This window comes from Bufo gargarizans, chromosome 2, assembly GCF_014858855.1.
Source record: "Bufo gargarizans isolate SCDJY-AF-19 chromosome 2, ASM1485885v1, whole genome shotgun sequence".
Lineage (NCBI taxonomy): Eukaryota > Metazoa > Chordata > Amphibia > Anura > Bufonidae > Bufo > Bufo gargarizans.
The window spans coordinates 90,149,176-90,161,574 of record NC_058081.1 but is presented as its reverse complement, the minus strand read 5'-3'; the positions used below and the strand labels follow the sequence as shown (position 1 = coordinate 90,161,574).

Genomic DNA, 12,399 nt, shown 5'->3' with positions numbered 1-12,399 from the left:
CCAGCTACAGCACTAGGGACAGATTTAGCGGGATATAAATTTGAGGCCTAGTATTTAGGCGCTGGGTGACAGGTATGGGTTTAGTGCCAGAATTAGACTTGGAAATACACAGTAGCGGGTGTGTGTGAAGTTATTCTGAATGACCCAATGTGCACCTTGAATATTATATACCCTTTTAGGGATAGATTTCAAATAGCTCTGATATAGCAGAAACCACTAAATTATGAAATTGCTAAATTGGGAATTGTATTTCAACCCAGAACAAGAAATGTGCTTGAACGGACACTAAATAACTCGCCCAGCTACAGCATTAGGGACAGATTTAGCGGGATATAAATTTGAGGCCTAGTATTTAGGCGCTGGGTGACAGGTATGGGTTTAGTGCCAGAATTAGACTTGGAAATACACAGTAGCGGGTGTGTGTGAAGTTATTCTGAATGACCCAATGTGCACCTTGAATATTATATACCCTTTTAGGGATAGATTTCAAATAGCTCTGATATAGCAGAAACCACTAAATTATGAAATTGCTAAATTGGGAATTGTATTTCAACCCAGAACAAGAAATGTGCTTGAACGGACACTAAATAACTCGCCCAGCTACAGCACTAAGGACAGATTTAGCGGGATATAAATTTGAGGCCTAGTATTTAGGCGCTGGGTGACAGGTATGGATTTAGTGACAGAATTAGACTGGGATATGGCCAAAAAATAAACAGACTATTGCTGGTTAAATGCACTTGGTGTGACAGCTTCACCCTGATGTAGGCTTTAGCCAAAAAACAACCACACCATTGAGGGTTAAATGCACTTGGTGACAGGCGCAGCTTGCCCCTGATTTAGTATATGGCCAAAAAATGAACAGACTATTGCTGGTTAAATGCACTTGGTGTGACAGCTTCACCCTGATGTAGGCTTTAGCCAAAAAACAACCACACCATTGAGGGTTAAATGCACTTGGTGACAGGCGCAGCTTGCCCCTGATTTTGTATATGGCCAAAAAATGAACAGACTATTGCTGGTTAAATGCACTTGGTGTGACAGCTTCACCCTGATGTAGGCTTTAGCCAAAAAACAACCACACCATTGAGGGTTAAATGCACTTGGTCGCAGCTTGTGCTGGCGCACCACAAGACACAAAATGGCCGCCGATCACCCCAGAAAAATGTGACTGACAAACGGTCTGGGCAGCCTAAAAACAGTGAGCAATTGAGGATCAGCAGCTCAATGATCCACAGCTGCAGATCGATCAGTTAATCAAGTCCTTTGGAGGAGTTAATCTGCCTAATCTCGCCCTACTGTCGCAGCCGCAACCTCTCCCTACGCTAATCAGAGCAGAGTGACGGGCGGCGCTATGTGACTCCAGCTTAAATAGAGGCTGGGTCACATGGTGCTCTGGCCAATCACAGCCATGCCAATAGTAGGCATGGCTGTGATGGCCTCTTGGGGCAAGTAGTATGACGCTTGTTGATTGGCTGCTTTGCAGCCTTTCAAAAAGCGCCAAGAAAGCGTCACAAAAGCGCGAAGAAAGCGACGAACACCGAACCCGAACCCAGACTTTTACGAAAATGTCCGGGTTCGGGTCCGTGTCACGGACACCCCAAAATTCGGTACGAACCCGAACTATACAGTTCGAGTTCGCTCATCCCTACTTATGGATGAGGGTGACGGCGCCTGGGAGGCAGGTACAGCCCTTCGGGGGGAAGCAGGGGGATCTGGGCAGTTTACCTTGGCGTCCGCGTCAGCAAAAGGGCAGTGCTTTCTGTTTAATGAGGGGGATGTCAGTTTGGAGCAAAGTGCAGATTCAAACATGAATGTGCCACTTGCGGGGGGAATCATGGGACAAACAGGTGTTTTAGGGGAGCTAAGCAGAGAGGAGGGGCGGAGGGTGTTGGAAAAGGGTCAGACGCCAGTGCGGGTGGAAAGGATGGGTCCATTCTTAGATAGATATCCTAATAGGGAGGTGGCGGAATGGTTGCGGGAGGGGTTTAAGGTTGGGTTTGTGATACCGTCGGATCCTTTGCCTGCGGTTTGGGGGGGGGAAGAATCTGCGTTCGGCGTTGGTGCACGCTCAGGTGGTGGCAGATAAATTGGCCGGGGAGGTTCGGTTAGGTAGGATGGATGGGCCTTTTGATGCACCTCTGTTGGCGAATTTGAGGGTGTCGCCGTTGGGGGTAGTACCAAAGAAGGAGCCGAATAAATTTCGGTTGATTCACCATCTTTCATTTCCAAAAGGGGCGTCGGTCAATGACGGTATTGACCCCGACATCTGTTCGGTGGTTTATACGTCGTTTGATGCGGCTGTGGGCTGGGTGCGGAAGTTGGGTCCCACAAACGCCAGGTACACAATTGTCCAGCCAGGGCACAGTTCTGGAGGATGACGAGGTGGAGGATGAGGAGGAGGAACCTTGTTCACAGCAGGGTGGCACCCAAACCAGCTCATGGCCATCACTGGTGCATGGCTGGGGGGATACAGAGGACACAGACGATACACCTCCCACAGAGGACAGCTTTTCGTTGCGTCTGGGCAGCCTGGCACACATAGTAACATAGTAACATAGTACATAAGGCCGAAAAAAGACATTTGTCCATCCAGTTCGGCCTGTTATCCTGCAAGTTGATCCAGAGGAAGGCAAAAAACCCCTGTGAGGTAGAAGCCAATTTTCCTCACTTTAGGGGAATAAAAATTCCTTCCCGACTCCAATCAGGCAATCAGAATAAATCCCTGGATCAACGATATCTCTCTAGTAGCTATAGCCTGTAATATTATTACGCTCCAGAAATACATCCAGGCCCCTTTTGAATTCCTTTATTGTACTCACCATCACCACCTCCTCAGGCACATGAGCCATTACATGCTGCAGTGTCTCCTCAACGACCGCCGAGTTGCCCACATTCTAACTTGTGCTGATTACTGGGTGGTCACGCTGCAAGGACAATGTACGATCCTTAATTCTGTCACTGTATACCGGCCTCAACCAGCCATTGTTATACTGCAGCGCAATTGCTCATTCTTGTATTTTGGATATTTCACACTCTTTTGTAGTGTACCCTAATTTAAAAAATTTAATTAAAATTAAAACCAAAAACCAGTGTTGGCTACCTCGTCCTCCTCCACCACCGCTTCCACCTACACCGCTACGTCCATCTCCTCCTCAAACTCCTACTCCATATGGACCTCCACCTCATACGTCAAGATAATTTTTTTTAATTTGTACGTATTTTATTTTATGTCATTTCACTAATTTGTCTGTTACATTTTTGGGTGAAATTCACCAATTTTTGGCTGTGATATACCATTGCTATACCTAGTAGACAGGTAAAAAAAAATCACTAATTTGTCTGTTACATATTTGGGTGAAATTCACCAATTTTTGGCTGTGATATACCATTGCTATACCTAGTAGACAGGTAAAAAAAAAAAACACTAATTTGTCTGTTACATATTCGATTGAAATTCACCAATTTTTGGCTGTGATATACCCCTGCTATACCTAGTAGACAGGTAAAAACATTTCACCAATTTGTCTGTTATATTCTTGGGTGACATTTGACCATTTTTGCCGTGATTAAACCCCTGCTCTTCATAGATGACAGGGACATTAATAAATAAAAAAATCGTCTGTTACATTGTCAGTTGACATTTTACCAATTTTGCCGTATACAAACCCCTGCTCTGCATAGGTGACAGGGAATTAAATTGCAAAAATTCTATAATTGACGCGCGCCACTTCCTTTACTTGTAAGCTTTGGCTTCAATGATTTGTCCCACTTTTACACTTGATCAACATTTAGTTTCATCCATTGTCCTCTCTTGGATGTGGTATCTCTTTCTCATGCTCCCCCTCCGGCCTTGAACCCTTATTCGCCGATAACCATGATCAACATGGTAGGCTTAGAAAAGAACATCGAAAGTTGATAGAGAAGATATCCAAATGGATCGTGGACGTCACGGGGACGCGCGATCATGCAGAAGTTACCTAGAGTCAACAAAGCGGCAGCTGGGCCTCTCCTGTATAACGTTTCCTAATCCAAAATACCCCAGTGACATTCCCCATAATTTTTTTATAATCATTCCAATAACAGGGCATCCTAAGAGTCCTGTATTGTTATTTATCGTCACTACCTCCCTGAGTCCGGAGTGGGTAATTCCCACGCGCCCCCTCCTTAACTTAGTAGCTTCTGCTTCAATACTTTGTCCCACATTTCCGCTCGATCAAATTAAATGGCATCCATTGACCTCCCTTGGATTTAGATTCCTTTTCTTATTCGACATGGCGAATAAGGGTTCCACGCCGGAGAGGGAGCATGAGAAAGAGATACCACATGCACACGCCTACACGTACTGACTGATGGGTCTTCCCCCTTCAACTTCTGAGTCTCCAAATTGGGCACATGGCCTGAGCATGCCCTTTACGCCTTGGAGGTGCTGGCCTGCCCTGCAGCCAGTGTATTGTCTGAACGTTTGTTTAGCACGGCAGGGGGGGGGGGTTATAACAGGTTATATTTCCAATGTTTTGGGGTGTAGCCTAATTTAAACAAATAAATAAATAAAACTAAAAAGCAGTGTAGGCTACCTCCTCATCCTCCACCGCCGCTTCCACCTACACCGCCTCCTCAACCTCCTACTCCATATGGACCTCGTCCTCCAAGATCAAGATATATATATTTTTTGCGTATTTTATGTTATTTGGAGTTATTTCCCTATCCATATTTGTTTGCAGAGCACTTGCCATACTCTTAACATTTTGCTGTCCATGACTTTTTTACAGCCATTTTAGTGCCAGTTCAGGTCACCATTGACTCGGGTTGTGAAGTCCGGCCGAACCCGTCAAATCTGAACATCCAGGTGTCCGCTCAACTCTAATCATGATTAGATGATGAATGGAAAAAAAATGAGAAAACAATAAAATAAAATAAAAAATGAAAACAATGAATGAAAGAATGAAATATGTGACAGACAATTGAAAGGGATGGGGGCTATAATAAGGAGAAAAAAAAACAGGAAACCAGTTTTAGAAAGATAATGTACATATAATAATAGAACATTTTTTAAAATCATGAAAAAATTTAAAATAAATGAAAAAAATTATAATGAGAAAAGGACAAGTTATAAATGAAATAATTGGAAATGATAAGACAAGATGAGATATTACATTAATAGGGAAACTGCAAGCATGGAGGTGAGGGGGGGGGGGAAAGGGGGGGGGGGGAGGAGAAGGGTAAGGAGGTTCTCACCCATGGTTGCCTAATCCTAATTTATGTTGGTGAAATGTGCTGGTATTGGTAAAAGTAGTTGTTTTGTTCTAATGGTGGATTTGTGTTTGTATATCCAGTCCCTGATATGTTAAGTGGTTTCCCTTACATATGCTAGGTCACATGGGCATTTGATCAAGTATATGACATATGAGAAATCGCAAGTATAGTAATCCTTTATGGGAAAATACCCATCAGTGTCCTTTGGTACCAGTGTATTCAAAAAACTGATCTCCGAGTTGTAATGTCTATATGTATAGTAAATCCTAGTTCAGGATATATACTATTCAAATCATTTTAGAATAAATGTATGCTGAATTCGGGGCCCTCCCAGATATAAAAAATATTGTATATAAATCTGAGCCCGATTTTGACGTGGTGAGTGAATAATGGGTGAGTATACACATAGTTTTCTTCAAAATGTATCATGTAAGCATTGGCCCCCATTAGCCCCCATCGCGGTCTTGCGTTTCTGGCCATAATATTGATCCCCGAAAAGGAAATAATTTTCGTGTAGGACAAGAGAGAGTAATTGTATGCAAAATTCCTGTTGTAGTGTGGATAAAGTAGATTGGAATGAGAGTAGAGCGGTAGAGGCCTCTAGGCCTCTATTGGTTGAAATTGCTGTTCATGAGTCATGATTCATGAGTCATGATTACAGCGCCCTCTATTAGTTGCATAGTGTTAAGACAAGACTATTCGCTGAGATCATATTCGCTATATTGCTCTATATTTGTTTTTTAGAATATTCATAATATTCTAAAAAACAAATATATAGCAATATAGCGAATATTATGTAATAATTATGTAGTAAGTGAGTGATAATATCCGACACTGGAAAAGCTCGGTAATAACTCAGTGTAGATTGCAAGTTATTACCCAGCTTCCCCAGTGTCAGATTTTATTATTAAGTTATTACCCAGCTTTCCCAGTGTCATATATCATCCTAGTCGCAAATTTTTATTGCAAATTTTCCATGCAAAAGGCTACACTAATAAGCTTGTCATAAGACTTAGTCTAATATTCTTGTCAGAAGGCTATGAAACCAATAGATGGCGCTATTGAGTTTTGAACAGCACCCTCTATTGGTTTCATAGTCTTCTGACAAGAATATTAGACTTGTCATAAGATTGTGAAACCAATAGAGGGCGCTGTTCATAACTCAATAGCACCATCTATTGGTTTTCCTAGTCTTATGACAACTGAAAAACAAGGCAGATTCTGTTCATTTGCATGTCTTTACCATAAGCCCATGTTTATGAAAATTCATTTTTACATGACAAAACTGTATAGAAAGGTTATTGAATATTATGTTCGGACAATCAGAAAACTTTTTGTCGCCCTAATCTAGGTGTGCAGGTCCACCCAAGCCATCCAACAGATGCTCAATAACTTTGAGGTTTACTGGTTCTCAGTCAGATGAGAGCTGGTTTGGAATATCTCATAGTGCACAAGGCTGCCATTGTAAGGTATGCTGGTTGTTATCTGTCTCATGGATAGATTTATGGCTTGCACATATCTGACTTTTGGCATATAGCCTTTGTGAGGTTGTCTGTTGTATGTGATACATAATAGGAATCTAAGACGCATCCAGCTATCCTCTTTTTTTTATTTTTTATTTTTTATTTTAAAGTTTTATTTTACTTTCGGTAAAACATACATTGTAACAGTACGCCAACAGAGGCGTAAAACGGTACCATACACATCATCATAGAGGCACAATATTGTACACAACGGGTTTAGGATAAAATCCTTACAGAAAAGGCAAGAGTTACTCCATAAACGCGGCTAGCATTCCATAGATTAGTGCATATAAGACAGTATCGAGGCATGGCTGCTTAGAAGGATTGTCAATGCAATTAGAGAGAGAGAAAAGCCCAAAGTAATCTGACACAACTTAGTGACCTCGAACCCACCCTATATGTGTATAAGTCAAAGTTGGCTCGCAGCCGGGAGGGGATATACATCTCCCTCTACCAGTAATTTACCAAGCAGAACTGGTCAGGATTTAAATAGATAGACATATTCGCATAGCTAATAGGACCAGGTCAAAAAGGAGGCCATGTGATGGTGTGAGGTAGACTAATGCTTAGAAAATCTGTACTCTGCCCAGGGGGCCCACTTTCTCAGGAACATTGGGTGAGACCGTGACTCCCAAGAGGTCATTTCCTCAAAACGGTAAATTTGGTCTACTTTAAGTCTCCATTGCTCCATCGAGGGTAAGGTAGCTTGTAGCCAATGTTTAGGAACCAGGAGACGGGCTGCCAATAAGAGTTGCTTGAAGAGGAACGTGGGAGGGGGCGAGTTGTTATCAGTAAAAAGAGAGAGCAAAGCACCATAGGGGGATAAGGCAATATTGGAGGAGCAAATTAGATTACCGATCCGGAAAATTTCCGCCCACCATTTGTTAATGCTCGTGCACGTCCACCATATGTGTAAGAAAGTACCTTTCTCCTCTTGACATCTCCAGCATATTGTAGACGTAGCTCTAGAGAAGTGAGAGGATTTAACTGGGGTGATATACCATTGTGAGAGGATTTTGTATCCATTCTCCTGTGCTCTAACACATCTAGAGGATTTGTGCGGAGTCTCAAATAATCCAGCTATCCTCTTAATGCTGTTGCCAAACCGTTTTGATAGGGTTTCCATCAATTTCTAACCTTTTTTTATGAATTAGACGCCCTGTTCTCTTCCGAGCAGGGGGTGCCTGGGGTTCTCCCATTGACTTTCATTGCATTAAATTGTATTCAAGCACCCAAATTATTCGGCCGAGTATGCTCGCTCATCACTAAAGGTTACTAGTTGTGTATATCTATAAAACTTGTTAGTTCTCTCTCTCTCTCTTTATACCAAGATGGCTGCTGTTACAGTTTACTGAAGTGTCTTATATGTTTGGAACTTAATCCCCACAAGTAAACCAAGTTCTGCCTCATCACAAGCTACTAGTGTCTTCTCTAACCCACAACCAACAGGTTATGGGCCCAGCTCTAGACACTAGAAAAAAGGAAAACTACAAGCAAGTAGTCCTTCCCCTGGATCAACTTGTAGGATAACAGGCCAAACTGGATGGAAAAATGTATTTTTTTCGGCCTTATGTACTATGTTACTAAGTAAGTGCTGCATCTACGATCCTACCAAATCCTGTGTGAGGAAACAAGAGCTGCATCCAATTCACGGAAAGATGGCAAGTGCTTCAGATATGAAGTTTACAACAGCAAAGCTCAACAATAGCCACGAGCGTAGCTATAGGGGGTGCAGAGGTAGCAGTCACTACCGGGCCCAGGAGCCTGAGGGGGCTCAAAGACCCTTGTGCCACATAAGACACTGGCATTATAGAAAGTGTATGCTGGTGAATTTACACGTCTGGCTGGAGGGAAGGGGTTAGGTCAAGAATTTAGATGGAGGGGGGTGCCCTTTCAATGTTTGCTTCTGGCAGCAGGAAGGCTAATGTGCTCCCCCGCCCCTTGCCAACAAGCACTAAGGGAAGGGGGGCCCAAGCTGAACTCTTGCACCAGGGCCCATGAGCCTTTAGCTACGCCCAAGACAATACCAACTACCAGCTATGGAAGTTTAAGCTTGAAATGTTATTATTCTAAGATGACTTGTGGCAGGTACTGGATACACACAGACCCAATGACAACCTGGAAGAAAGGGACAGAAAAAACAGGCAACCAAAAACAGTCATAAGCCTGATAGTGGAGGATGATTAATTCATTCATATAAGGAAAAAAAAACACAGCTAAAGGTATTTGGATTGTATTACAAAAACTGCGTGAACATGCAAGCCTAAACAGTAAATTATATCTGCTGTGCAAACTGTATAAGATGAGGCTGGAAAAAGGGCAGCAAATAGGTGAACATGTAAAGACTATGCTAGAGATTGTGGACCAGCTGGGTGCAATAGGTGAAGAAATGAAAGACAATCATGAAGTAGCATTACTGCTATGCAGCCTTCCAGAATCATACAGTGCCTTTATAAATGCTCTAGAAACTAGACCGGAAACTGAACTGACGCTAGAATATGTTAAGGGAAAATTAATTGATGAATACAGCAGAAAAAAGGAAAATCTGCACAGTGAAGAGAACGAGAGATCAGAGGCAGCTCTGAAGATGCATGAAGGCATAAGACAAAGCAAAGAAACCCGGGTATTTTTTCGCTACAAAAAGGCCGGTCATCTGAAAAAGAACTGTTCAATCTGGAAAGCTGAGCAGTGAAAGCGGGAGCTACCCACAAGAGAAAGAGCTAAAGAGCGGTCGTGAAATAAAATGAAAGTGCATCATGGAGTGGTGCTTTTAAAGTGACTCAGAATAGTACCTCACACAGATGGTACATCGATTCAGGGGCAACAAGTCACATGATAAGCGACAAGACATTCTTCACAGAAATTCATTATAGTGTAAAAAACAAAGTCTTCCTAGCAAATGGGAAAAGTATTACATCGGAAGGTAATGCTCAGGGGTTTCTGAACTGCAAAACACCATCAGGGGTCAAGCAGAGCATCCTTGTAAAGAATGTTCTGTATGTTCCAAGTCTAGAAGGAAGCCTCCTATCAGTTAAAATCCTTGCAAGCAATGGACTTACTGTCCAGTTCAGAGGTAATGAATGCACAATTCAAAATGAAAAGAAAATTCTAGCAAGAGGAAGGTTAAATGAACATCTGTACAAACTGGTCACTGAAAGTGAGAAGGCTAAAGCGGCAACTCATAACCCACATGACAAGTGCATCCACCTGTGGCATAGAAGATTGGGGCATCAAAACCCAAAAGCTATAAAGGACTTTGCAAAGAGAGGTCTATCAGAAGACATGAAAATATTGCCTTGCCACACACTCAGCAAGTGCACGTGTTGCATCAAAGCAAAGGCTACCCAAACCTCTCTTCGACAGACCAGTCAGAGAAAACCCACTAAACCAATGGAACTGATACACAGTGATGTGTGCGGACCAATGAAAACCACCACATCCGGCGGGAACAGATATTTACTGACTTTTATCGACGATTATTCTAGGTACACAATAACGTATCTAATGAAGCACAAAAGTGAGACATTAGAAAAACTTCAAGAGTTTGTAGCTATGACAAGCCATGAGGTTTAATGGCTCTCGTTGTGTCACTTGCCAATGGGTATATCAATCCAGGATTTTGGCTTGAGACATTGTGAGACCATTTAGGAGATAAAACCCAATATAACCAGCAGTTAGATGTCTGTCTTGTAGCTATATATGTGCACTTAAAGACATTGGTTCTGTGGCAATTAGCTATATATGTGTACTTAAGTGAACGGACTCTGTGGCAATTAGCCATATATGCAGGGGTCGAGTGGAGGGGGAACGCATGGGAACGGCGTTCCTGCACTTTTTTCATGGCAGGAACGCCGTTCCCTTTCAGCCTCAAGCCAGGAGAACACAGCTGAATCAGATTCACAGGGGGAGACGGAGCGCACTGTGCAGGGCAGGTTAAGGGAGGAGGGGCGGCTTCAGTTGAGAGGAAGCTGTCTGTGCGACTCCTCTCATGGTGCCCCGCCCCCTAATGACCTCATCTCCTTCACTACAAGATCATTTAGAAAAGTTTGTCCTGGGATTCAAACTCACGACCTCTACACATCAGAGGAAGGCATTTACCCTCACAGCCATGAAAGCTGTCTAGGTAGTTGCTTAAAAAAAAAAATATAAGACTTCTACTTATACCTAGTGTACTGATATCTAGTGTACAACCATACACATGACAGCTGCCCACAGTGTATGGATGTAGCAGAGCTGGGTGTGTTGGGGCAGCTGTCATGTGTATGGTTGTATACTAGGTATCAGTACACTAGGTATAAGTAGAAGTCTTAGTTTTTTTTTTTTAAGCAACTACCTCAACAGCTTTTATGGCTGTGAGGGTAAATGCCTTGCCTGTAATGTGTAGAGGTCATGAGTTCGAATCCCAGGACAAACTTTTCTAAAAGTGTTTTTTTTTTTTTTTCTGATACTTCTACTGATACCTAGTGTACTGATACCTAGTGTACAACCATACACATGACAGCTGCCCCAACACACCCAGCTCTGCTACATCCATACACAGTGGGCAAAGTTACCTACAGTAGAAGTCTTATATATTTTTTTTTAAGTAACAAACTAGACAGCTTTCATAGCTGTGAGGGCATATGCCTTGCTTCTGCTGTGTAGAGGTCATGAGATCGAATCCCAGGATAAACTTTTCTAAAAGTGTTATTTTTTTTATTTATTTTTTAGTCCGCAGCGACACAAATTACAGCATGCTAGATTTTCTGTGCTTTTTTATTTTTTGGAGGGGGGGGGGGGTTGCAGTGGATCTTGGGTGAGTTCCCACACTTTTTTTCCCAGGACTTGACCCCTGCATATATGCATATACAGGTGTACTCAAACATATTGGTTCTGTGGCAATTAGCTATATACATGTACTTAAGTGCACTGGTTCTGTGGTAATTTCCTCTTCTTTACACTACTGTATATCCCTAACTGTATATCCATAACTTGCATAATGTTTAGTCTTGGTAGTATTTGACCCTTTATATATCTAAATATCAATGGGCCATGTAACTTTACCTTGTCTGGTCTTTTCTTTCTTTCTTTTTCTTCTTTTTTTTTGTTTTCTTTATTAATTATGTTATGATATCAATGAATTATGTCACACAATTATGTATATCATTATAATTAAATTATGCATAGCATTTTAAGATGAACATGGTACCAAATTTTCTGATTGGGTCAGTTCTTTTACTATTATAGACATCAATCATGTTAATGAAAATTTGCTCAAATCATGTAAAAAAATAAATGTTTTCTCCTTTTTTCCTTTTTTTCCTCATTTTTGTAATGACATGTATTTTTAAGCTTTGTCTAAGTAATTTATATATAATGATTGTTTTATGTATTCTGATGGTGTGTCTTTACCTTTTTTGCCTGAAGAAGGGAACCAAAATCGGTCCCGAAACGTTGTAATAAATGTAAGAAATGTACTACTGGTGTTGAAATTTGAATGAATAACTGAACTCTTGAATATCACTCCTTTGGTGTGCTGTCTCAAACTCAATAGGAACAATATATATGGATGTCACCCAAGGTGTCGGCACAGAGCTTCAACAACAAGGCTGGGCTATCCCCAGAGGGAGAGCCCAAGGGG

The 12,399-nt window shown here is 42.0% G+C and overlaps 1 protein-coding gene across 1 annotated transcript in view; it reads left to right on the top strand.

Annotated features, from left to right (window-relative positions):
• Window positions 1-12,399, top strand: part of LOC122929513 (pyroglutamylated RF-amide peptide receptor-like) — a 312,149-nt gene that overhangs the window by 251,409 nt on the left and 48,341 nt on the right. The gene's annotated exons all lie outside the window — the stretch shown is intronic.